Here is a 14,143-nt window from a genome sequence, read left to right as displayed (position 1 = left end):
AAATAATATAATTATATCTAAAAACAAAGATTCTGTAACTTACCAAACGAAAGCGTTGGTACATTTGTTATTGTCCCTATCAATGTACCAATGCTTTCGTTTGGTAAGTTACAGAATCTTTGTTTTTAGATATATTTTTCCCACGTGGAATGTTTCCCTCTATTATATTCAAATAATATAATTATGTAGTCTACATGAATTTTTAAATGTTTCTGTTTACTCCATGTTCCATTGGTACCACGGGCTACACACAAGAATTACATGGACTACATTCTTTTAAAGAATAATGCTATAAAAAGATAGTTATCACACTAGCAAATAATATTCCCAGATGGCATTAGATGTGAATAGTAAGTCACATTCTTGGCAGTATTGCAATAGTGTTTGTTGTGTAGCTTAAAATAACAGCTTATGCACCATTTAAACAAGGACTCCTACATAAGTAACTAATCATCATTCAACTACAGACTATGGAAAACTGCCATGTCTACATAGGTTGTTTTTAATGCTTTACAAGCTAATGGCTACTTTCAACCTACATTCATTAAATAAGTTCAGTATTCCAATAGGCGTATTTCTTGTATAATTTCTTTTTTGCATGACCAACTACATTCTCGACCCTCCTACTTCCCTCTTCCCCCTACATAATCAGCCCTCACACTTTATCTGATAGATTCTATAGTTCACAAGACATGCAGAAGTACATATGCCCTAAATACTGTATTCCCCTGAAACTGTGACACTAACACAAATCAGCAATCAGTAAACTAATAACACTACTGGTAGATTAGCCTACACATCAGTTTCATATGCATCAACGTCAAAAAGGCTAATTAAATTCGGTAACGAAATCACAGTCATACAAATAAAAAAGTAAAAGTAAGTTTTATTTCTGCTTGCAAAACGCTGTGAACTACCAAGGCCTCCAGCAACTGTATGTTATGTTATTTTGACCTGTCCAACTGCACTTGCAGAACTAGTACGTTATGCTTAAGTTAGACCGAAAAATAAACGAAACTCAGAATAGGTCGCAAAACAGCAGTATAACAACATGTGTTACAGCTACTTTTGTTGGTCTGATCTCTCTCCCTGATAGAACAAACAGGACGGCTTGCATGGTGCGAAGCTTTGTCTAAATTTAAAATGGGTTATAAAAGTGAGATTCTGCATGTTATGACAACAATAAAAAAATTATTCCCTTCACAAGTCACAACACAAAACGAATGTCCTACAACACACAATTAATTGTGAATGCAGAAACTATGTGAGAGGTTATTAATCATACCATTAAATTTCTTCTGCAGCTTAAAAGCATCAACAATTGATATGTTAATCGTATCTGGAAATCCTACGTACCGCCACAACACAAGTTTCGTATTTAAAGTTATAACATCGTACAACTGATCACAATTCTAAAATATATTGTGATACAATGTGTAAACATTGTGTGTTATCGTCTGAGTTTGTATCAGATTTCTTAGTACGTTGTGTCCACAATGAACAGTTTATTTACATTACTATGCACAACAACTTCAAAACGTATTGTACTATCTATTGTAGCACTTTCCCTTCAGTTCTTCATTTTCATTTCTGCAAACTTTGATAATTACCTATTCCACGCTTCGACTACGAATTCGCCCACTTCTCAAATCTGAACCTGTTCCCAAGCGTTCACCCACAGTTTTGTTCCAAGTTATGTAAAAACAATTCATGTTCCCCGCTTAGATACTCCAATGCACGGAATGGACACGCGAACTTACGACTAAAATGAAATGTCGATATAACGATAAGTTGCAGATGGCGCCTATATCTACGTACAACATGATAGATATAAAACCAACCTCAAGAACGCAATTTATTCTTCCTCTTTAGCGGGAATCCAACCCAATACACAACGGCGCCCTTCTTTGTACAAGTACCATTCTCTCGCCAGTGAATCGCGGTGAATGATGGGTAAAAAGGGCTGCTGTGGAAGACGAAGAAAACGAATGCTGTCGTGATGACCAAACGAATGAGGATAACCACAACAGTTCGATGTACTTAAAAGTTCATGTACAAGAGCGAATCACACTGTTTAATTGAATCGTTATATTGTTCCACTAAAATGCATTTCATTTCACGATTTATCTTCTAGTATAAACGTACAAAACAGAAATGTTGCTTGACCATAAGCAATGCCCCTTACTATATACATATAATATGCAACTCCTATCAATTAGGAATTAATTGAAGACAAGCTTTTACACGCAATGTATTGTAGGTACTTTCAGGAGGTACAGATAAAAAAAATGTGGCCTATAGGCTATGTATTTTAAGCTGCAGTTTGTTCCCAAAGTAGCTACAAACAATGAAGCTGATGTCAGATGACACAGAAACATACTTTGGTACATAAAACTGCAGCAAGACATACACCTATAACATTGAGCCACTTTCCTTGTCACACTATATTTTACCATGCTTTGCAGATAGGGCCTACTGATATTAGAATCAACAACACAAGTCATTCATGGTATTTATTTTTAATGATGAGTTATGACATGGCAAAAAGAGAGCAGAAATGTATCTGATGTGAAATACTGTACTGGTACTGTGTAAATAACCCGACAGTACAAAGGAAATTACAATTCCAAACCAAATAATTATATTGTATGTAACAGACTAAAGACAGTCTTAGTCCGAAATCATGATTTAAAAAAATGACAATAGAGTTACAATTAGCATAGTGGTATCATTATTTGTTGGTGTAACACAATTTACTCTTCTTAAAAAATATATACAACTGAGAAAGATTGTCCCAGTGAACTCTTTCAAAGTTAAATAATAAAACTTCCTATAGTATTCAACTGTAACATAATTACTGTGTAAAGGTCCTTGGTGTCCAACTGGATAACAAGCTAAAATGGACTTGATACACAGAAAAACTATTAAAGGTGTTCATACCAGATATTTGCTCTTCGAAGTATCTCTTATCATGTTTCATTACATTATTTATATTATTTATTTGGCCATAGACCATCTAATCTAACAGTATCATATGTGTTAGAAATGTTATGAAATAATATAAAACATTGACACAGTAGGACAGGATAAGGTGAGAATAGGGCATGTAGTTGGACATGGTCTAATAAGGAACCTTCCCAGCATCCACTTTAGCAACAAGGGACTACCATGGAAAACACAAGTCAGGATGACTGGACAGGGAATGAAAACCTCAGTCCTCCCAAACACAAGTCCAATACATTAAGACTGGAGTAGCCACCTTGCTCGGTATATGATTGGAAGTGGAATCACAAAATACATCATTTACATTGTGAGTGGAACATGCAAAATGAAATTTTGAAAATAAAAACACTACTGAAAAAGAAAAAAACATATGAACACATTACATAACACTGCAGAAAAGTACAACATGCACAACAAGTAAATCAGTGATGCAGGTATACCATGAAACATTGATATAAATCTGCCCACAAAAAATAAAAAACACTAGTCCATTTTGTAGCACTGCTAAGAAGTATACCGAACGAACACACGAAAACCTGTCAACACTATAACCATCACAATTAGGCTAGCACCAGATCCCTTTTCCTCATGAAGGTGTATTACACTGCCTCTGAAACAGAGGAAACAGAAAACCGACAGCAGAGACATTCTTTGCTAAGACAGACATAGTATAGATGGTACATCAGAACAGAATTAAAAGAACTCAACAATGAATGAAGACCTAGTAATTCTTTGCTAAGACAGATGCAGTATAGATGGTACATCAGAACAGAATCAAAAGAACTCAACAATGAGTGAAGACCTAGTCATCCTATAAGCTTACATATTCATTTACATTGTAGAAACATTTCTCAACTAGAAAAAGATCTTAACTCTGATCTAAAAGTCGTCTCCCTCTCCATCCTCTTTATATATGTTGGCAGTGCATTATAAAGAATGGCACCAAAGTGGCTCACAGTCTTTGAGTACAGGTTTTTGTAACTTGTTCTATATAGAGGGACCCACAGCTGCAAGTATTAAAACTAGGGTATCCAGAACTGGTTAGCAGATCACCAAGTCTAGCTCCTGTCATCAACATCATTTATATATGTACAAGGAGGGTACAGCAAGCAAATACAACTTTTTAAAGAGGGGCTTGCAGTGAGCCCTAGCCAAGCTATGCCATAAGATTCAATTAGCCCTTATCTGTAATGTAAATATTTCATTTAATCAGCTATTAATTCTATCCCAGAAAACTATTCCATAAGTTACAAGCTACCAAAAGTAACCAAAATAAACCATTCTAGCATCATCTGAGGAGCAAACTCTAGAAATATATGTCAGAGCAAAACATGTAGAACTGAATTTCTGGGAGAGGTTTCTTATATTGTTTTTCCAGTTTTAATTCTGTTAACAAAATCATATACAGTTTAAGTTAGTCGCATTCCATAGATGCCATGGAGAGGGGTCATTCAGATGTGAAAAGGAATCAAAAATGTATATTTTATTGCAGTAAAATAAATAATAAGGAGAAAATACAAAAATGCAGTAAGTGAAGCAGGCAAAAAGGAATACAAACGTCTCAAAAATGAGATTGACAGGAAGTGCAAAATGGCTAAGCAGGGATGGCTAGAGGACAAATGTAAGGATGTAGAGGTTTATCTCATGAGGGGTAAGATAGATACTGTCCACAGGAAAATTAAAGAGACCTTTGGAGAAAAGAGAACCACTTGCATGAATATCAAGAGCTCAGATGGAAACCCAGTTCTAAGCAAAGAAGGGAAAGCAGAAAGGTGGTGGGAGTATATAGAGGGTCTGTACAGGGGCGAAGTTCTTGAGGACAATATTATGGAAATGGAAGAGGATGTAGATGAAGATGAAATGGGAGATATGATACTGCGTGAAGAGTTTGACAGAGCACTGAAAGACCTGAGTCGAAACAAGGCCCCCGGAGTAGACAACATTCCATTGGAACTACTGACGGTCTTGGGAGAGCCAGTCCTGACAAAACTCTACCATCTGGTGAGCAAGATGTATGAGACAGGCGAAATACCCTCAGATTTCAAGAAGAATATAATTATTCCAATCCCAAAGAAAGAATGTGTTGACAGATGTGAAAATTACCGAACAATCAGTTTAATAAGCCACAGCTGCAAAATACTAACACGAATTCTTTACAGACGAATGGAAAAACTAGTAGAAGCCGACCTCGGGGAAGATCAGTTTGGATTCCGTAGAAATGTTGGAACACGTGAGGCAATACTGACCTTACGACTTATCTTAGAAGAAAGATTAAGGAAAGGCAAACCTATGTTTCTAGCATTTGTAGACTTAGAGAAAGCTTTTGACAATGTTGACTGGAATACTCTCTTTCAAATTCTAAAGGTTGCAGGGGTAAAATACAGGGAGCGAAAGCCTATTTACAATTTGTACAGAAACCAGGTGGCAGTTATAAGAGTCGAGGGGTATGAAAGGGAAGCAGTGGTAGGGAAGGGAGTAAGACAGGGTTGTAGCCTCTCCCCGATGTTATTCAATCTGTATATTGAGCAAGCAGTAAAAGAAACAAAAGAAAAGTTCGGAGTAGGTATTAAAATCCACGGAGAAGAAATAAAAACTTTGAGGTTCGCCAATGACATTGTATTTCTCTCAGAGACAACAAAGGACTTGGAAGAGCAGTTGAATGGAATGGACAGTGTCTTGAAAGGAGAATATAAGATGAACATCAACAAAAACAAAACGAGGATAATTGAATATAGTCGAATTAAGTCGGGTGATGCTGAGAGCATTAGATTAGGAAATGAGACACTTAAAGTAGTAAAGGAGTTTTGCTATTTGGGGAGCTAAATAACTGATGATGGTCGAAGTAGAGAGGATATAAAATGTAGACTTGCAATGGCAAGGAAAGCGTTTCTGAAGTAGAGAAATTTGTTAACATTGAGTATTGATTTGTCAGCAAGTCGTTTCTGAAAGTATTTGTGTGAAGTGTAGCCAGGTATGGAAGTGAAACATGGACGATAAATAGTTTAGACAAGAAGAGAATAGAAGCTTTCTAAATGTGGTGTTACAGAAGAATGCTGAAGATTAGATGGGTAGATCACATAACTAATGAGGAGGTACTGAATAGAGTTTGTGGCACACCTTGACTAGAAGAAGGAATCGGTTGGTAGGACATGTTCTGAGGCATCAAGGGATCACCAATTTAGTATTGGAGGGCAGCGTGGAGGGTAAAAATCGTAGAGGGAGACCAAGAGATGAATACACTAAGCAGATTCAGAAGGAGGTAGGCTGCAGTAGGTACTGGGAGATGAAGAAGCTTGCACAAGATAGAATAGCATGGAGAGCTGCATCAAACCAGTCTCAGGACTGAAGACCACAACAACAACAACAAAATAAATAAAGCTATTTAACATATTGAAATATTGTAATACAGTGGTAATGTCAATAACAGTATAAAATGTTAAGTTTAAATTTTACTGTCAAGATACTCTTAAACTGAGTGGAAGGAGTAGCCCAACAGAAATTATTTAACTCTTCAGGCTTTCCCGGTGAGATCTTGACATGTGGAATAATTGGGTCTACTGCTGGATGTTTGTGTCGCTCTGGCACAATATTTCGGCCATGTAACTCATTGCCTTCTTCAGGTGCTACCTGAGACTGCCGTATTGGAGGATCTTGTCCAGTATTTATGTCCAGAGGGCGCTGGCTACTTTCTCTGCTGGGGGCCAGAAAGCTGCCACGACCACAGATGGTGGACAAGCCGGGCGTGGAAGTCCGTGAGAGCACCAGGGAAGGGCCAAACACTCAGGGGCAGCACCAGGCAGGCGCGGACCGCGAACAGAATGCCCGACACAGGACGCACCTCAGACAGCTGCCACAGACGGTGACCAAGTCGGGCGCGGGCATCCGAGGGAGCACTGGGGAAGAGACAACACATTACAGGCAGTGCCAGGTGAGAGCAGATGGCAGAGAAAGCACCCAGCACCCTCTGGACATAAATACCGGACAAGATCCTCCAAAACGGCAGTCTCAGGTAGCACCTGAAGAAGGCAACGAGTTACGTGGCCAAAATATTGTGCCAGAGTGACACAAACATACGGCAGTAGACCTGATTATTCTACATGTCAGAAATTATTTAATTCAGTTTTTTACTCCACCCTATGACCTAAAAGATACAGTATTCAATATCCTGAAGACTAAGGTATTAACTTAGTTTGCATACTGTCCTATTATCTGATGAAACGACATCCTGGTGCAATGAAGGTAAGGTAAACAAACTATTTACTCATTAAAAGGAGCAGTAAGAATATTACATAAAACAGAGAACCAATCATTTTTGCAGGCTCCTCTTAAAATCCATTTCGTTTAACCATTCTAGATACAGTGCAAGTCATATGGATGTTGTCAAATAAACAGACACTTGATTAAGCTTGTTGTTGTTGTTGTGGTCTGATGCAGCTCTCCAAGCTACTCTATCCTGTGCAAGCTTCTTCATCTTCCAGTACCTACTGCAACCTACATCCTTCTGAATCTACTTAGTGTATTCATCTCTTGGTCTCCCCCTACGATTTTTACCCTCCACACTGCCCTCCAATACTAAATTGGTGATCCCTTGATGCCTCAGAACATGTCCTACCAACCGATCCCTTCTTCTGGTCAAGTTGTGCCACAAACTTCTCTTCTCCCCAATCCTATTCAATACTTCCTCATTAGTTATGTGATCTACCCACCTAATCTTCAGCATTCTTTTGTAGCACCACATTTCGAAAGCTTCTATTCTCTTCTTGTCCAAACTATTTACCATCCATGTTTCACTTCCATACAAGGCTAAACTCCATACAAATACTTTCAGAAATGACTTCCTGACACTTAAATCTATACTCGATGTTAACAAATTTCTCTTCTTCAGAAACGCTTTCCTTGCCATTGCCAGTCTACATTTTATATCCTCTCTACTTCACCTATCATCAGTTATTTTGCTCCCCAAATAGCAAAACTCTTTTACTACTTTAAGTTTCTCATTTCCTAATCTAATACCCTCAACATCACCTGACTTAATTCGACTACATTCCATTATCCTCGTTTTGCATTTGTTGATGTTCATCTTATATCCTCCCTTCAAGACACCATCCATTCCATTCAACTGCTCTTCCAAGTCCTTTGCTGTCTCTGACAGAATTACAATGTCATTTGTGAACCTCAAAGTTTATATTTCTTCTCCATGGATTTTAATACCTACTCCAAATTTTACTTTATTTTCCTTTACTGCTTGCTCAATATACAGATTGAATACCATCGGGGAGAGGCTACAACCCTGTCTTACTCCCTTCCCAACCAATGCTTCCCTTTCATGTCCCTTGACTCTTATAACTGCCACCTGGTTTCTGTACAAATTGTAAATAGGCTTTCGCTCCCTGTATTTTACCCCTGCCACCTTTAGAATTTGAAAGAGAGTATTCCAGTCAACGTTGTCAAAAGCTTTCTCTAAGTCTACAAATGCTAGAAGCGTAGGTTTGCCTTTCCTTAATCTTTCTTCTAAGATAAGTCGTAAGGTCAGTATTGCCTCACGTGTTCCAACATTTCTACGGAATCCAAACTGATCTTCCCCGAGGTCGGCTTCTACTAGTTTTTCTATTCGTCTGTAAAGAATTCGTGTTAGTATTTTGCAGCTGTGGCTTATTAAACTGATTGTTCGGTAATTTTCACATCTGTCAACACCTGCTTTCTATGGGACTGGAATAATTATATTCTTCTTGAAGTCTGAGGGTATTTCGCCTGTCTCATACATCTTGCTCACCAGATGGTAGAGTTTTGTCAGGGCTGGCTCTCCCAAGGCCGTCAGTAGTTCCAATGGAATGTTGTCTACTCCGGGGGCCTTGTTTCGACTCGGTTCTTTCAGTGCTCTGTCAAACTCTTCACGCAGTATCATATCTCCCATTTCATCTTCATCTACATCCTCTTCCATTTCCATAATATTGTCCTCAAGAACTTCGCCCCTGTACAGACCCTCTATATACTCCCACCACCTTTCTGCTTTCCCTTCTTTGCTTAGAACTGGGTTTCCATCTTAGCTCTTGATGTTCATACAAGTGGTTCTCTTATCTCCAAAGGTCTCTTTAATTTTCCTGTAGGCATTATCGATCTTACCTCTAGTGAGATAAGCCTCTACATCCTTACATTTGTCCTTTAGCCATCCCTGCTTAGCCATTTTGCACTTCCTGTTGATCTCATTTTTGAGATGTTTGTGTTCCTTTTTTCTGCTTCATTTACTGCATTTTTATATTTTCTCCTTTCATCAATTAAATTCAATATTTCTTCTACTAGCCCCATGTCTTTTTACCTACTTGATCCTCACTACTTCATCCCTCAAAGCTACCCATTCTTCTTCTACGGCATTTCTTTCCCCCATTCCTGTCAATTGTTCCCTTATGCTCTCCCTGAAACTCTCTACAACCTCTGGTTATTTCAGTTTATCCAGGTCCCATCTCCTTAAATTCCCACCTTTTTGCAGTTTCTTCAGTTTTAATCTACAGGTCATAACCAATAGATTGTGGTCAGAGTCCACATCTGCCCCTGGAAATGTCTTACAATTTAAAACCTGGTTCCTAAATCTCTGTCTTACCATTATATCATCTATCTGATACCTTCTAGTATCTCCAGGGTTCTTCCATGTATACAACCTTCTATCATGATTCTTAAACCAAGTGTTAGCTATGATTAAGTTGTGCTCTGTGCAAAATTCTACCAGGTGGCTTCCTCTTTCATTTCTTAGCCCCAATCCATATTCACCTACTACGTTTCCTTCTCTCCCTTTTCCTACACTCGAATTCCAGTCACCTATGACTATTAATTTTTCGTCTCCCTTCACTATCTGAATAATTGCTTTTATTTCATCATACATTTCTTCAATTCCTTCGTCATCTGCAGAGCTAGTTGGCATATAAACTTGTACTACTGTAGTAGGTGTGGGCTTCGTATCTATCTTGGCCACAATAATGCGTTCACTATGCTGTTTGTAGTAGCTTACCTGCATTCCTATTTTCCTATTCATTATTAAACCTACTTCTGCATTATCCCTATTTGACTTTGTGTTTATAACCCTGTAGTCACCTGACCAGAAGTCTTGTTCCTCCTGCCACCGAACTTCACTAATTCCGACTATATCTAACTTTAACCTATCCATTTCCCTTTTTAAATTTTCTAACCTACCTGCCCGATTAAGGGATCAGACATTCCACGCTCCGATCCATAGGATGCCAGTTTTCTTTCTCCTGATAACGACATCCCCACCTGGAGATCTGAATGGGGGACTGTTTTACCTCTGGAATATTTTACCCAAGAGGACACCATCATCATTTAATCATACAGTAAAGCTGCATGCCCTTGGGAAAAATTACGGCCGTAGTTTCCCCTTGCTTTCAGCCGTTCACAGTACCAGCACAGCAGGGCCGTTTTGGTTATTGTTACAAGGCCAGATCAGTCAATCATCCAGACTGTTGCCCTTGCAACTACTGAAAAGGCTGCTGCCCCTCTTCAGGAACCACACGTTTGTCTGGCCTCTCAGCAGATACCCCTCCGTTGTGGGTGTACCTACGGTACGGCTATCTGTATCGCCTCCCCACCAACGGCAAGGTCCATGGTTCATGGGGGGGGGGGGGGGGGGTGATTAAGGTTATCCATTGTCAATATTACAGCATGTGATTGTGTATCAATGGAGTATAAACACAGATATTTGTGACCAGTCACTTCTGAAATATATGTTTTATTTTTATACACTAGTTTTCAATTCTTTTAATTGTATTTATATTAAAAACCACTCATTTCAATAGAATAAATAATATACAGTCCAATAAAAATTTCTAGGTCATATTCACATACAAGGGCAAATCAGAAAGACTTTGCCCCTATTTTTTAGTCAAGTTACAACTGTAAAAGCAAAGTCAACATATCCATTCCCGTTGGTGGACCTTTCTTGGACTGGACCAACCTTATCTGCCAGTAGCTTCATGACTCCTGGTGCTGTTGTCAGTTGTTGAAGATGGCAGTTGTGCTTCACATGTCCACAGCATACAAGCAACAAAGCATGTTTCATTTTCTATGGAGCAAGTGAAGAACACCCATTGAAATCCACAGGGAAAGGCAGCCTGCATATGGGGAAAAGTGTCTCACTCTTAGAAGTATGAGGTCATGGTGTTGTTAGTTTGCAAAGGCCTTGAAGACTTGTATGACAATGAACATTTAGAGAGGTGTGTTCACTGCTGATGACAACGACATTACCCTCGTGGATGCAGTGTTGAAAGCGGATCGGAGTGTGCACCTCAAGGACATTTCATGGGTGTTGGCATTTCATATGGGAATGTTTACAACATTGAGTGTGGGTCCTTAGAGTGCTGGAAGGTTTTATGTTGGAGAGTGCCTAAGCAGTTGAATGTCATGATGAAAGGCAAGCAAATATTGCTTCAGTGAATGATCTGCAACAATATGCTGAAGAGGGTGACAGTTTCCAGGAATGCATTGTTACTGGCAATGAAACATGTATACTGCATTTCACTCCATGCCAAAACTGAAGCAGCAGAACATGATGTTGAAACACCTGTGTTCATCTGACCTATGTTCTTCTATGAGAAAAACAATCCTTTCAGCACCATCTGTTGGGAAGTGATGTTAATGTTCTTCTGGGACTGTCATGGGCCTCTCCTGCTGGACTTCATGTCATTACGTGCAACCACCAATGCCAAAAGTTATTTTTCCACACCGTCACATCTCTGGGCTGCTGTTAGGAAGAAGCACTGAGGGATTCTGAATGTGAACAACATGGTTATCCTCCATAGAAATGTGAGGCAACATGTTGCAATTAAAACTGCTGACAAGCTCTGCTCATTTCACTGGGAAATTCTGGACCACTCTCCATATAGCCCAGACGTTGTCCCAGTGATGTTCCCATTTTTGGTACACTGAAGAAGTTCCTCAGGACTGTGATACATATGCAACACTGAAGCCAAGACAACTGTATGACAGTGGTTTCACCATCGGCCTCATGAATAATACAATTGGTGGATCTCAAATTTAGTGCTGCATTGGGACAAATGTCCAGTCTGGTGTGGAGGCTAAGTGGAAAAATAGTATAAGGTATGTAGAATAGTATGTACGTTGTACTTACCTGTATATACTTAATTTCAGCTGGCAAAAAATAGGGGCAAAGGCTTTCTGATTTGCCTTTGCATATATTATAAAATAAAACATCGTTCAGCAAAATGCAAAAGAACCATACAATCTGATTAAATAACAGTACAATAAATCAATAAGACTATACAATATATCAGGACTAAAGTAATAAGAGCAGAAAACATTTAAAATAATTTGTAATTCTTCAACTCACTTTCCAGTACACATATTCCTGATATTTATTGCTATTAAAAGGATCAATTTTAGGTGAATCATGATTTACTCAAGTAGAACTCAGAACAGAAAAACAATTTCCATGTAAATTTTATTTCCTTGTCTGGATTTGAAAGCAAGAGTCTGCTTAATACTGGGAGGGTCTCAACAAACTCTCATGAGACACAAGAGGGAAGGAAGCTTACAGTTTAGTACTCCACTGACCCTAAGTTCAGTAGAGATGGAGCACAGGCTCAAATGAAAAGGAAATTGATGATGTCCTTCATCTGCAAATTATCTGTTGAGGTATGTTTGGAACTCAAGACTCCTGCCTCTATTCTTACAGCACAAGACAGCTATTGTTTTATGATAATTGTCTGCGTGGTCCTGTAGATATTAAGCTAACCAAAGGAGATTGACAGCAGCTGTTAAATATACCTCCAGAAGCAGCAGGTTTCACTCTTCTTTATAACACATAAAATAAAATTGAATGGGCTGTAAAACTATAAACTGCACTGATTCTTCTACATCTACAACTACATTTTACACTCTGCAAATAGCTGTGAAGTGCATGTCAGAACCCATTGTAATGTATTAGTTATTAGAGCTTCTTCCAGTCCATTCATATATTGAAGACAGGAAGAAGGATTGCTTAAATGCCTCAGTGCAAGCTCTAATTAAACTAATCTCAGCTTCATGGACTGAATAGGAGTAATACAGCTGAAGGTTGTAGTATATTCCTAAATTCCTCTCATAAAACTGGTTCTTGAAACTTTGTAAGTAAACTTTCATGCAATAGTTTGTGTCTATTTTCAAAATGTGTCTGTTCAGTTTTTCCAGCATCTCCATGGTATTCCCCCATAGGTCAAACTAACACTTGACCATCCATGGTACCCCTCATTCTAGATATTCAGTATCTCTTGTTAGTCCTTTGTGGTAGAGGTCCTACACCTTCCAGTATTCTAAGATGGGTTGCACAAACGTTTTATAAGCTGTCTCCTTTGTAGACTTATTAGATTTTCCCAGTGTCCTGCCAGTGAACTGAAGTCTGCCACCTGATTTACCTATGGGTAAATCTGTGTGACTGCACCATTTCACATCCCTAGAAATTGTGAAACACAGTTATACATTGATGGGAAAAACTAGCAACACAAAGAAGGAGTTTTGCAACATAAATGCAAGTTGGTATTCATGTTTCTGCATCTGAAAGACAATGCCTATTCAAATTTTGCACCAGTCACGTAAGAGTGGCACTACTAGTGCCACTATGAGGGCACAAATCAAGTCTGCTTTATAAACACACTCTGTAACAACCATGAGCATTAGTTACCTTTGAGATTGTATGAGGTAAGCCTTTAAGGCAACAAGGGTGCCATTATCAACAACTCGCTGGGTTTGAACAAGGTCGTGAAATAGGGCTATGAAATGCTAGATATTCCTTCTGTGATACTGCAGAAAGATTTGGCAGGACTGTAGCCACTGCACATGATTGCTGGCAGCAGTGGTCACAAGAATGTATGGTCGCAAGAAGACCAGACTCAAGATGGCCATGTGACACTACCAAGAGGGAAGACCATCAAGTTCGATGTGTGGCTTTGGTGCGTCATACTGCATCTGCAGCAGAAATTTGAGCAGCTGTTGCCATCACAGTGGCACAATGAACTGCTATAAATTGGTTACTTCAGGGACAGCCTCAAGCCAGATGCGCTGCAGTGTGCATTCCACTGATCCCAAACCACCAGCATTTGCGACTTCAGGTAGTGTCAAGCGAGAGCTTATTGGAGGG

General features: G+C 39.0%; 1 protein-coding gene across 4 annotated transcripts in view; it reads right to left on the bottom strand.

Annotated features, from left to right (window-relative positions):
* The window catches only part of LOC126162737 (protein kinase C-binding protein 1), a 288,265-nt gene extending 286,328 nt beyond the window's left edge, over window positions 1-1,937 (bottom strand). Inside the window, exon 1 of one of the 4 annotated variants that reach the window (XM_049919405.1) lies at window positions 1,842-1,937. The gene's annotated coding sequence lies outside the window, so the exon portion shown is untranslated. Of the gene's footprint in view, window positions 1-1,610; window positions 1,745-1,841 lie in introns of those variants that run through there. The other 3 variants (XM_049919404.1, XM_049919407.1, XM_049919406.1) reach the window with 3 other exon arrangements.
* Window positions 1,938-14,143: the final 12,206 nt, after the last annotated feature.

This window comes from Schistocerca cancellata, chromosome 2 (genome assembly GCF_023864275.1).
Source record: "Schistocerca cancellata isolate TAMUIC-IGC-003103 chromosome 2, iqSchCanc2.1, whole genome shotgun sequence".
Taxonomy (NCBI): Eukaryota; Metazoa; Arthropoda; class Insecta; order Orthoptera; family Acrididae; genus Schistocerca; species Schistocerca cancellata.
Note: the sequence above shows the minus strand (reverse complement) of the source record. Positions and strands in the feature narration are given on the sequence as shown.